The 10,742-nt window shown below is 46.3% G+C and overlaps 1 long non-coding RNA gene across 2 annotated transcripts in view; it reads left to right on the top strand.

Moving 5' to 3' along the window:
* The first annotated feature begins 4,450 nt into the window (after positions 1-4,450).
* Positions 4,451-10,742, top strand: part of LOC109370401 — a 30,506-nt gene continuing 24,214 nt past the window's right edge. Inside the window, exon 1 of one of the 2 annotated variants that reach the window (XR_004162077.1) lies at positions 4,451-5,692. This is a non-coding gene — a long non-coding RNA (uncharacterized LOC109370401). The remainder of the gene's footprint in view (positions 5,693-10,742) is intronic. The other variant, XR_004162078.1, reaches the window with a different exon arrangement.

Here is a 10,742-nt window from a genome sequence, read left to right as displayed (position 1 = left end):
GCATTGTGCCATGTGTACATTGTTCCATAGGCAATTCTCCTGATACATATGCAAGACCTTTTGCAACTGCTGATTTCTTATGCATATGAGTTACAAGATACCGCTGATAAAAGTCATCAGAAAACTCTTGAGGTCATACAGATTTTAACTTCTCCAGTGCTTTTATGATGACCTTTACAATGTATAACTTGCTAGGTCGGAAACTTCAAAAAGACCTTGACCATATTATAGTTCCACATGTAATTTATAGGACTATAATTTTTACTGTGGGCGCGACTGCGGTTAAAGCACTTCTGATGCCAGGTGCTCAATCTCTTTGAATATGTGTGTTTTTCATTTTCTGTGCTGTTTGGCTGCAGTCATAAGAGGCAGCAATCGCTGAGGGAAGGGGAGGTGAGGGCCTCTAAAAGGGCTGGAGAAGGCAGGATGTAACACAACCAGCCAGTTCCAAATGAACAATGGTGGTCAGGTCCTACTGAGCTCCTTGAGTGGCTATCGTGCCACTTAGGTCTTGATTTGAGCTAAGGCAGAGAAAAGGGTTGGATGTTGAAAAAAGCAGGTGAGTGTTTTGAAGCTTTCTGCAGAGAGAGGAAAGCTCGCTTTCATTCTGTAGTTGTGTCGCCAACGGTGCCAAAGAGTAAGAGTTACCTTTTATTACCATAAAGCAAAACTGAGAGTGCAGGAAAAAAGCCCAGTACCTGACTCTGCACCCTTTTATCCTGTGCAGGATATGTCACTGTCTGGAATCAGTTTCACAGGAGGCCACCTGGCCCAAGCCCTGCTCCAGGAGGGACACCCAGAGCAGAGTAACCAGGATTGTGTTCAGGCAGTTTTTGAAAATCTCCAAGGAGGGAAATATTCACTTTATCTTAGCTATAGCATGTTTGAAATCTGTTCATCTCAGTCAACTCCAGGGGACTTGTTGCTGTTGTTCCTGGCATTTTTCCAGCTCCCCTGGAGCTCTCTGGGGCCTTTAGTGCAGCACAAGGTTAGGTCTTCAAGAGAGCTTCTTCTGTTTGCTCAGCCTGTAGGTTTCCAGGAACTGCCGGAATGAGGAGGGGGGTGGTAACTGTTCAAAGACCAAGGACAGTCATCTCTGGGTCATAGTCTCATAGAATCAGAGAACCGTTTTGAGTTAGAAGGGACATATAAAGGGGCCATCTGGTCCAACACCCCTGCAATGAACAGGGGGCACCTACATCTACATCACGTTGCTCAGAGCCCCGTCCAGCCTAACCTTGGATGTCTCCAGGGATGGGGCACCTCTCTGGGCAACCGATGCCAGTGCCTCACCACCCTTATTGTAAAAAAACTTTATATCCAAACTAAATCTCCTCTCTTTTAGTTTGAAACCATTTCTCCTTGTCCTGTCACAGCAGACCCTGCTAAAGCGTCTGTCTCTTTCCTTCTTACAGCCCCTCTTCAGATAATAAGAGATCACTGTGATGGGAGTTCAGGACAAGGGGAAATGGTTTTAAGTTGAGGGAGGGAATATTTAGGTTAGATGTCAGGGGGAAGTTCTTTACTCAGAGAGTGGTGAGGTGCTGGCACAGGCTGCCCAGAGAGGCTGTGGATGCCCCCGTCTCTGGAGGTGTTCAAGGCCAGGTTGGATGGGGCCCTGGGCAGCCTGGTCTACTATTAAATGGGGAGGTTGGTGGCCCTGCATGTGGCAGGGGGGTTGGAGATTCATGATCCTTGAGGTCCTTTCCAACCCGGGCCATTCTGTGATTCTGTGAGTCTGGATGCTGTAAGTTCTGACCAGACATGTGCCAGAACATTTAATTAGAAGCGGAATATCTTTGAGGTGAAACCACAGTTGTGGCAATAGAAGAAAAACAGAGGAAGGGTCTTCAGTCTGATCAAAGAGGGAAGCAAAGCATGGGGGTGCTAACGGGACAGGCAATGCTGGTCCTGCTGGCAGTGTTCCCAGCGGGGCTTGATTGGTCTGGCAGAGGGGATGCTGAAGATGCTGCAAGAGACATGTTTTTTTGTGGAAGTTCCAGGCAGCTGTTGACAGCACTTGGAGGAAACACTGGGGCAGCTTTCTGTCAAAAAGACAGCTTGACAGGCGGGCAAGCTGCCTGCAGCATTTCAGGCCAAGCATCCCCTGCCTCTGCAGTACAGACGTGTCTGCAGAAGATTGTAAGAGGAGGCTTAATCAGCCCAGCAGAGCTTAGTGAGGTCTGCAGCACAAGGCAAGAGACTCCCGCTGTGATACAAAGCCAAGGGAAAGGAGGCAACATGCTGCTTGGAAGCAGGCCCAGTGCGAGCGATAAAGACAGCGAAAGCTCTGACGGCAGCAGCTGCAGGCAGGGCAGGGCAGCAGCTTGAGGTGAGGGACAGACATCTGAGCAGACGCTCCTTGCTCTTCTGCCCAAGCTGCATGAGTTTTGACTACAGGGAAGGAATGACCAAAGGCACCAGAACTTCATTTGTGCCAAAAGTAGCACTAGTGTTGTGCAAGATGTCTTTACTGACTAACAAACCTGATGTGAAGGATGGTGTGGTGAGGAAAGGCTCCCCTGTCTGCCGTGCTTGCCCTCAGCAGGCCCGCTACCTTGCTGCCACTGGAGATGTGAGGGCAGAGCTGCTCACAGCACCTGGCTTTGCTCCATGAGGTGATGCTGGTGAGCCGAAGAGGGTTACACTGGCTTCCCTTGGGACTGGCTCAGTCCTTGCCCCTTTGGTGCCTGCATCCCTTGAGGTATGTCTGCTTGTGGTCATCCTCACAGTTCAGAACTTGTTTCCTTCAGCTTGTGAGGAATGAGGCAAGAAAAAGCCAGTTTAAAACTCGCTTAAGAGTGTCCCCACAAGAGTTTGCTCCTTTTTAATCGAGACAATTTTAAATTCAGATACAGTGTGAACTGGGGCTGCGTGGAGGAGCTCTCATTGTCTGCAAGCCTGCATTTTATGGACATTGCCTCCAATGTGTGTGTGTGGGCATGCCATTAATGCTTGTTGGATCCCCGGTACACATGTGCAGAAATACATGCGCTTCTGTGAGTGCTTATTGCATTTTGCAGCTTGGCTGAGCACAGCTGTGCTTTGGAAGCTGCAGTGGACACTTCATGCTGTGACTGATGCGAAGCAGCACAGAGCTCTCCATGCGCTTGCAAATTGCTCAGCAACAAGAAGTTACCGATAGCGATTGCTTCTCTTCCCAAACATACAGTTTCTCTTCTTTTTATTCCAGTAACAGTTTATTCCTGCAGAGTGATTTTCATGAACATCATTACTACCCTGTTGCAGCAGAAACTTAATCTCTCTGAACAAGAGCAGCTGAGCAGCAATGAGTCACCCTCTGCTTCCAGTAAGGAAGCCCCTTCAGGAAGCCTCTCTAGCAATGATGTCCTGCGCAGCCCTGACCAGCCTCTGAGTTATTCAGCCCTAACAATGTTGACAGCATGTAATACTGCCTCGGAAGCATTCAGAGATTGCTTGTCAGGCACAGCCAGTGTCTCTAGTACCCAAGCAGCTAATCTAGTAGCAGATAGATCTTGGGCGAGGAAGCCAAGGGAAAGGAGGAACCCTCTTGGCTATCAAAGAAACCAAAAGGCACAGGAGTCATTTCTTGAGCACCAGTGGCAACCTGGCATGCAGTCAGAAAAATTAGAGACTGCTTCTGGAGACTGTGAAGTCAGCTGAGTTGCTGAAAACAGTGGTGCTGCTAGATGTGGCCTGGGAGAGAAGAGGCTTTAAGGGCAGATTGTGAGCATGAGCGCACAGTAGAACTGATATGCGAGTTGCCACAGAAGAGCATCTTTGGAGTACTGTACTAAGCCTGTAATGAAAAAGGCTCGGTATCCCAGAAGCCTTTTATCCCAGGATGATTCACATTTTTCAGGATGGAGAAAGGGAAAAAGTTCATTGGTCATTAATTTTTAATTATAATGGAGTGTTCTGTAGCGATAGATAGTTTCTACTGTATTGGCTGCCTACAGCATGCAGTGGCTCAGTGGAAACCTGCTCACTGATAAGGCTTTCACAAGAGGAGTACAGAAGAGAGTGGAAAATAAAATACTGTTACACAAGCAAAGCATTTCTGTTCAAGTGCTCTGCTGCTACTAAGTCATAGGTTATTAGACGTGCATTATAGTTTATTAGAACCTGCATTATAGTACAGTAAGGACCTCAAAGATCATCTAGTTTTAACCCCCTGCTACATGTGGGGTCACCAACCACCAGACCGGGCTGCCCAGAGCCACATCCAGCCTGGCCCCAGGGCTGGGGCATCCACAGTCTCTCTGGGCAACCTGTTCCAGTGCGTCACCATCTCTCAAAACTTCCTCCTTACAATCTTCTCTGACTTAGTTTAAAAACATTCCTCCTTGTCCTATCACTATCAACGCATGTAAAAAGCCGTTCTGTCTCTTGTTTATATGCTCCCTTCAAGTATTGGAAAGCCTCAATGAGGTCTCCTTGGAGCCTTCTCTTCTCCAAGCTAATCAAGCCCAGTTCCCTCAACCTTTCTTCATAGGAGAGGTGCTCCAGCCCTCTGACCATCTTAGTGGCCCTCATTGTGCTGCTCCCACCTTCCTGCAGTCCAGCTTGCACCTTGCAGTCTGAATTTGGGCAGTGTGAGTTCTGGGGTGCTCGTGCTGTGAAAACAGGCTGCAGGTACTAAGAAGAGCAGCCCCTATATTCCTAGAACTGGTGTTGCTGCTCTTATCACTGTAGTTTGTGAGAGAGAAATACTTCATCTCTGTGCTGCTCACACTTCCAGATGATTTAGGACTTTAGATTCTAAAGTCCTAAATGGGAGAAAAAAAAAGAAAGAATTTAAGCAATGCATTCTGGATTCTTTGAGGGAAATCATAAAGGGCAAAGGGTATCCTGGCACTGAGAAGATTCAACCTTTAAGCACAGTGACATAGAAAGAAGGATATTCTGTTTATGGAAGAAGGGAGGAGGGAAATTAAAGACTGGGGAGCAAAAAGAAGCAGCTCACTAATGAAAGCCTGTGCTTTGGGGTAGGACAGAGAGGCCTGTTGCCTCCCAGAAGCAGAAGCCACCCTCTGTGGTACACAGCCCATTGCACGGCCTGTTGCTGCTGGTGAGGAGGCCTGCATGGGTCTGGCCTGGCTCCCTTCCCCCCCGGGGGTTTTGGGGCTGGATACCTTTTGAATATCTGAACCATCCATTTTTGAAGGTCTCTGCTTCCTTGGAAAGTAAAGTATATGATCAAGAAGTGTGTGACCCAATCCTTGGAGGTATCCCATGTGCCTTGTTTCTGCTGCTAGTAGAAGCCCAGAGAAGCTGACTGGGTCTATGGCATCTTTCTGGCTGGGGATATCTCTCATGCCCAGCATGGCCCCCACAGCTCTCTTCTCCCTGTGAGCTCTCAAAGAAAGTCCTTCCTTCATTTCGCAAGGTCTCAGAGCAGCCTCCCCACGCCACAGAGCCTGCTGGTGGCTCTGGGCATTGTACCTAATGAGCTGACAGCAGGTTAGCTGCAGCAAGGCTGTCCCTGTGGGGCTGCGAATCCTTCCTTAACCAAGCTGACTGGTACTTCTGCTTCTCTGCATCTGCAATGAGCCCTGGATTGCTGCAGAGGATACAGCGGAACTGAAAGGAAAACAGCAGCAGCAGTGCCTGGAGTGCTGCAGGATGTCACCAGGAGCTGCCTAGGCTGGGCTGATGTCCTCTGTCTGCTGCATGACCATATCCTGCAGAGAGGAAGGGAGGCGGGCAGGTAGGTGCCATGACTTTCTGTTTGCCCTGACCCTCCCTAAGGACTCTCTGTGATTTCCTTCCTTCCTCTACCCTGCAGGGGATGGTTTGTTTGTTTGTTTGTTTGTTTGTTTTACTCTGAAAATGTCATTATCCTTGAAATCAGAATGGCCTAAGATGCAGCAAGGACAGGGCAAAAGGTCTCCTGGGTGTCTGTGACTGAAGATGGCAATCTTTTTTCATGCTTTACCCTTTTCACTTCTTTCCACAAAAACAGGCACATTCCTCTGTTCTACCCTCTCTGCGCTTCCAGAGATTAAGCACTAAAAAAGCATACAGGCCTTTGTACTGAGAAAAGACTGGAAACTGCTGTAGCCTCTAGAACCTCTCTGTTATCAGCAGCGCCAGACCTGATGCTTGCCTGATGGGAACTACTGCAAAAGGCATGCAAAAAGCACCTTCGCTATCATGCAGATGATGCTATTGATATCAGGGCTTTGGGTGCCTGTGCCACTATGGGAAGAGATGAAGAGATCAGTACCAATGAAACGTTAGGGAATTAGCAGCATTTATGTATTGTTTAACAGATTTTCTTCATAAGGCCAGAACTAATTTGTAGCTGAGTAGCAGAGGAGCTGTCTGCGGGCAGCTGGCTGGATTCATGGGTGACTCAGCTTGCTACGCATGTGTTCCCTCAGATCCAGTCATTTCCCTCATCCCTCCTGGCTTTTCTATCTTACAGAAATATTCAAAGAACTAACTGAAAGTGTGTGCCTAGCAGTATGATACAGGGTATGGATTTCTATGAGCATCTGAGTACTTTTCTTGGGAAAAGCAACGTGGCAAGTTTGAAAAAAAGTTGGATTAGATTTTTTTTCTTTCTTTGCTTTCATGGGGTAAGACTCATGATATGGAGCAAAAGCAACAGTACAAAAGGACAGAAATGGGAGTTGATACAAAACATAACCTCTGTGCTAATGATGATATTTTTCATATGAGGAGCAGTGCAAATGCACTACTCTTTGTCTGCTAGATATCTGGAGTCAGCCCCTTGTGTGAGCATTCCTAAGCAGATCTCTGCTTGCGTTTCTGAAGTACCTGTGTCTCTGCATTTGTTCATGTATGCTTGGAGCATATCTGATGGCTCTTTGGGTTGAGATGCTCTTTCCCCAAAAGGAACTTGTTCATCCTTTTAAGAAAATATTAGTGGGAGACTTTCAACACTTGATTGAACTTCCCCACTTTCTCTGTGAAGGCAGGTAGATCTGTGCCCTTGGCTTTGCCAGCTAGCAAAGCTTCCCAGACCAGAGTTCTTCCATGTGGAAGGCTGGAGGAGTAAGAACAAAACTCACGTAGCTGCCAAGAACACAGTTAACGTTCATAGACCCAGCTTATGATGGCCCATGTTCACAACAGCTGACTCCTCAGAACTTTTCATAGTACGTAAAAACACGTCCTTGTCCAATGAGTGGAAATGGGCTTCTTGCACCTGTAAAAAGATAAGGCCTCTTCTTGCAAGGCAGGAAGAATTAAAAAACTGGAAAAGCTGGTGTAGCGTACGGAACATCTGGTGTACACCAGCACTCATCTTTGCTCCAGCAGAACTAATATTTGCTTCATCTGTTTTGAGATGAACAAGAAATTCCAGCAGCTGCCATCTCTGAGGAGAGCTGCAAAAGGGTATGGTTAAATCCAGCACTGTGTTGAGCTCCTGGGATTGCCAGGCAAGGAGTATCTCCACTGATGATGACATTTTTTAAAAACATGCTCAAAGTTTGATCTTGGTCCCATTGGGCATTTTGCCATAGATCTTAATGGCTTTGTGGCTGATCTCTTAATCTCTAATGCACCTGTGCAAACTTGACAGTTTATTGCAATTTCATGCTTTTTGGAAATCGTCTCACACTAATACCATCAGAGAGAACAATTTTTAAGGTCATTAGTTCAGGACATATCAAATAAGTACTGTGAGAAAACAATGTGTAAATGTCATATTTGTTTAACACACAAAGTAGCTCCTGAAGAGCAGTTATCCTTATGTCTGGAGCCAGCATGAAAATTACATTCTGTGCCTAGAAAATGTGGATCTGATGACAGTGAAGAGTGTAACATGGTTGCTTGTCTTCTCTACTCTATTCCCCTTCTCCTCATTGCTCGCCATGCATGCATTTGTTTGACTCATTCACCCATACCTTTAAATTCCTGGACTGCAAGCCAGGGCTCAAAGCATAAGACTTCAGGTTGTCCTGCAGCTGAATGCTGATAGCTGTGTTTTGCTCTTAGGATAAACACTGCTTTCTAGCTACTATTTCCAACAAAAGGAATTGTATTGAGTGGGCAGTTATTCCTTTTCCACAGCAGTAGAAAATGCACAGGCCCACTGAGCGTAACCTGAGGCAGAAACAGGTGAAAGCTTTATCATTTGTCTGTTCTATTGATAGTTACACTTGAAACTCAGTTCCAAGTCTGCCAGCATTTTGCTTATGGAGGCAACCTTGAACCCATAGCCAAAAATACCACTGGACTGTCTGAATCAATAGCAAGACACATAGATATTCATTTTTCTAGGGATTAGGATGGGGAACAGGATGAGTGGAGGCAAGAGGACTGGAAGGCCTCTGCCTTTCTGTGTCCCAATAATATCTGCCCAGTGGGGTGCTTTGGCACATCTTTTGATGAGGAGAGGCCACTCACCCTAGCCACTGCTGGAACAACATCAGGAGCCTTCAGCCTTTGAGATGGATCCTTAGTAAATAGTCTCCCTGCCCCATTTCAGGCATCTGACTGAGTTGATAGCTTTGTCAGCTCTCCAAAGATTAAGCAGAGCCCCAGGTGAGTCATTCAAAGCACCCAAGCGTTTCTTGGTTTATGCTTGGCGTACAGGAAGCTGGACCTTCTCAAGCAGTAGTGGATTAAGTAAGAGTGGTATCCAGATTAGATGGGGTTAAATGCACAATCCTTTATGTGCTCCAGGAATGCCAGGCTATCAGCAAGCCCAGATAAACTTCAATAATGGATAACTACTGCAAGACATTATGTCAAACTTGGGTTAAGCATGACAAGAATTTCCCCAGTGTAAGAAGATGACGTTTGCTGAAAGTATGTAGGCTTTCTTTTTTTTTTGCTTGCTTAAAATATTTGCTTGTTCATTCTGGAGAAAGTTAATACTGTGGATTTACGTTTTACAATGTAAATGTTAGTCTGTTAGCTAGTTTTTCTTTTTGGCCAGGTTTCTCCGGGTATTAGCAAAATGTTTAATGGTTATTTAATTAACTACAATTTGATATGTTTCTCTTATTGATCTTGTAACTCAGCAGAGTGGCAGGGGCTTGAAGCAGGGCTTTGCTCTCTTTATGATGACGTCTGTTTACTTCTATCAAGCCCAGTGACTCAATTTCAATTGATTTGTACACCCAGAGTTTCAGCCACGCTAGTGTGTGGATATAATTTAAAATAAAGAGAGGTGAAACAAAGTGAATATAGAAATGCTGATGGTTTCATTATGTGGGAGTATTTGATGTCTTTGGTCCAGTGGAAATGTGAAGTGCCAGGATTTGTGTCCAAGTGGCAGGTGCAAGATGTTGGGAGCCTTCTGGGAGCCTACAACACAACAAACTGCTGTAACTCATGTCACTGTTAATCCAGACATTCAATCAGCACTGAAGAAACAGCAAGAATGGCATCTTCTGCAGACAGGTCATTTCCACTTTTGTGCAAAGAGAGCAGTAGCTGTATCAGACAATCAAAATGACAACCCTTAATCCAAAATCTCATCTCCAGCCATGAATACTACCCAGTGAGCTCAAGATAAATGCTGAAGATCCTGAAAATAGGTACATTTCTCTAGGAGGATGATGAACACTTCTTTCTGAGCTTCTTGTTTACTCTCATCTGTGTTCTGAAGCATGAGTTGTTCCCCTGGCCTTTGCCATGCTCTCCTTGGCCACTACCCAGGGAGAAGGCATTGTGGTTTCCCTCCTGCCTGATAACTCCCCCTTACCATTATGCCTGGTGCAAGGGGCCAGCCTGACCCATGGTCTAGGCCATATTGCCAGGAGGCACACGCTCCCTGGCTGTGGCTGTGGTCCTCCTCCATCCCATGGCTGGCTGGTTCCATCCCATGCCCTCACAGTGGAGCAGCTCTCTCCCTTTTGGTATTGTTGATGCCAAGGGAGCTCATACATATCTAAAAGAAAGTTAAACAAGTTTGTGGTGAAAAATCCACTAAGCATCACGAGAAGAGCTCAAAACTGGCTCAAGAAATCCCTGAAATGCAAGTGATTGGAGGCTGGAAAGGCAGGCTGCAGAAGCAGCATATAGACTTGCCCTGGAGATTTATGGTTGCTCAGCAAGGCCAGGCATTCACAATGCTGTGTCTTGATGCCCTCAGCTCTCAATCTCTGCTTTGCGTTGGGACTCACTTTCCCTCTACCGTGCCTCTCATCTACTTTTGGCCAATGCTGTCAGGCAGGTGGGACACGTCAGCTGGGTTAAACCCAAAGATGTTGTGTCTTTTCTAATGACTTATCTGCTGAATCCATTGCCTAAACCAGTTCAAAACTTCTCTCTTCACTCTGTGGTGCTACGTAGTGCGGGGGAATGGCACAGAGGGAAAGAAGGGAGGACTGTGTTAACTGCCTGAGCCAGTGTTGCTACTAGTGGCTTTGTGTTGTGAAACCAGAGCCTGTTAGTCCTGGCGTTACTATGCCCACAGAAACCTTTGCAGCTCAAACCTCAGCTGATGGCAACAGCTCTCCGTTGAAGTGAGAAGTGTGCCAATTTGAAGCAGTAACAAGTAATTCTAGAGAATACCCTGTGGCTCCAAATACTCCACATCAATCTGACCCAGCTTGTGGACACATTGCTGTGCTGTGACAGTGAGATACTTAGGCTGCTGGTACCATCCTGTCTTTGTAGTCAAGCAGGTACAGAACTGAGAACATATTTTCTTGTCACAGTTCTCATTAGTAAAGGTACAAATCTCTCCATGTCGTATCCAGAAATTGAGTTTTTCCATATTTGAATCAATGTTTTCTAAAATCCCTGGGCTCTTCTTGTATTTCTCTGTTAGG

Source organism: Meleagris gallopavo, chromosome 1, assembly GCF_000146605.3.
Source record: "Meleagris gallopavo isolate NT-WF06-2002-E0010 breed Aviagen turkey brand Nicholas breeding stock chromosome 1, Turkey_5.1, whole genome shotgun sequence".
NCBI lineage: Eukaryota > Metazoa > Chordata > Aves > Galliformes > Phasianidae > Meleagris > Meleagris gallopavo.
Note: the sequence above shows the minus strand (reverse complement) of the source record. Positions and strands in the feature narration are given on the sequence as shown.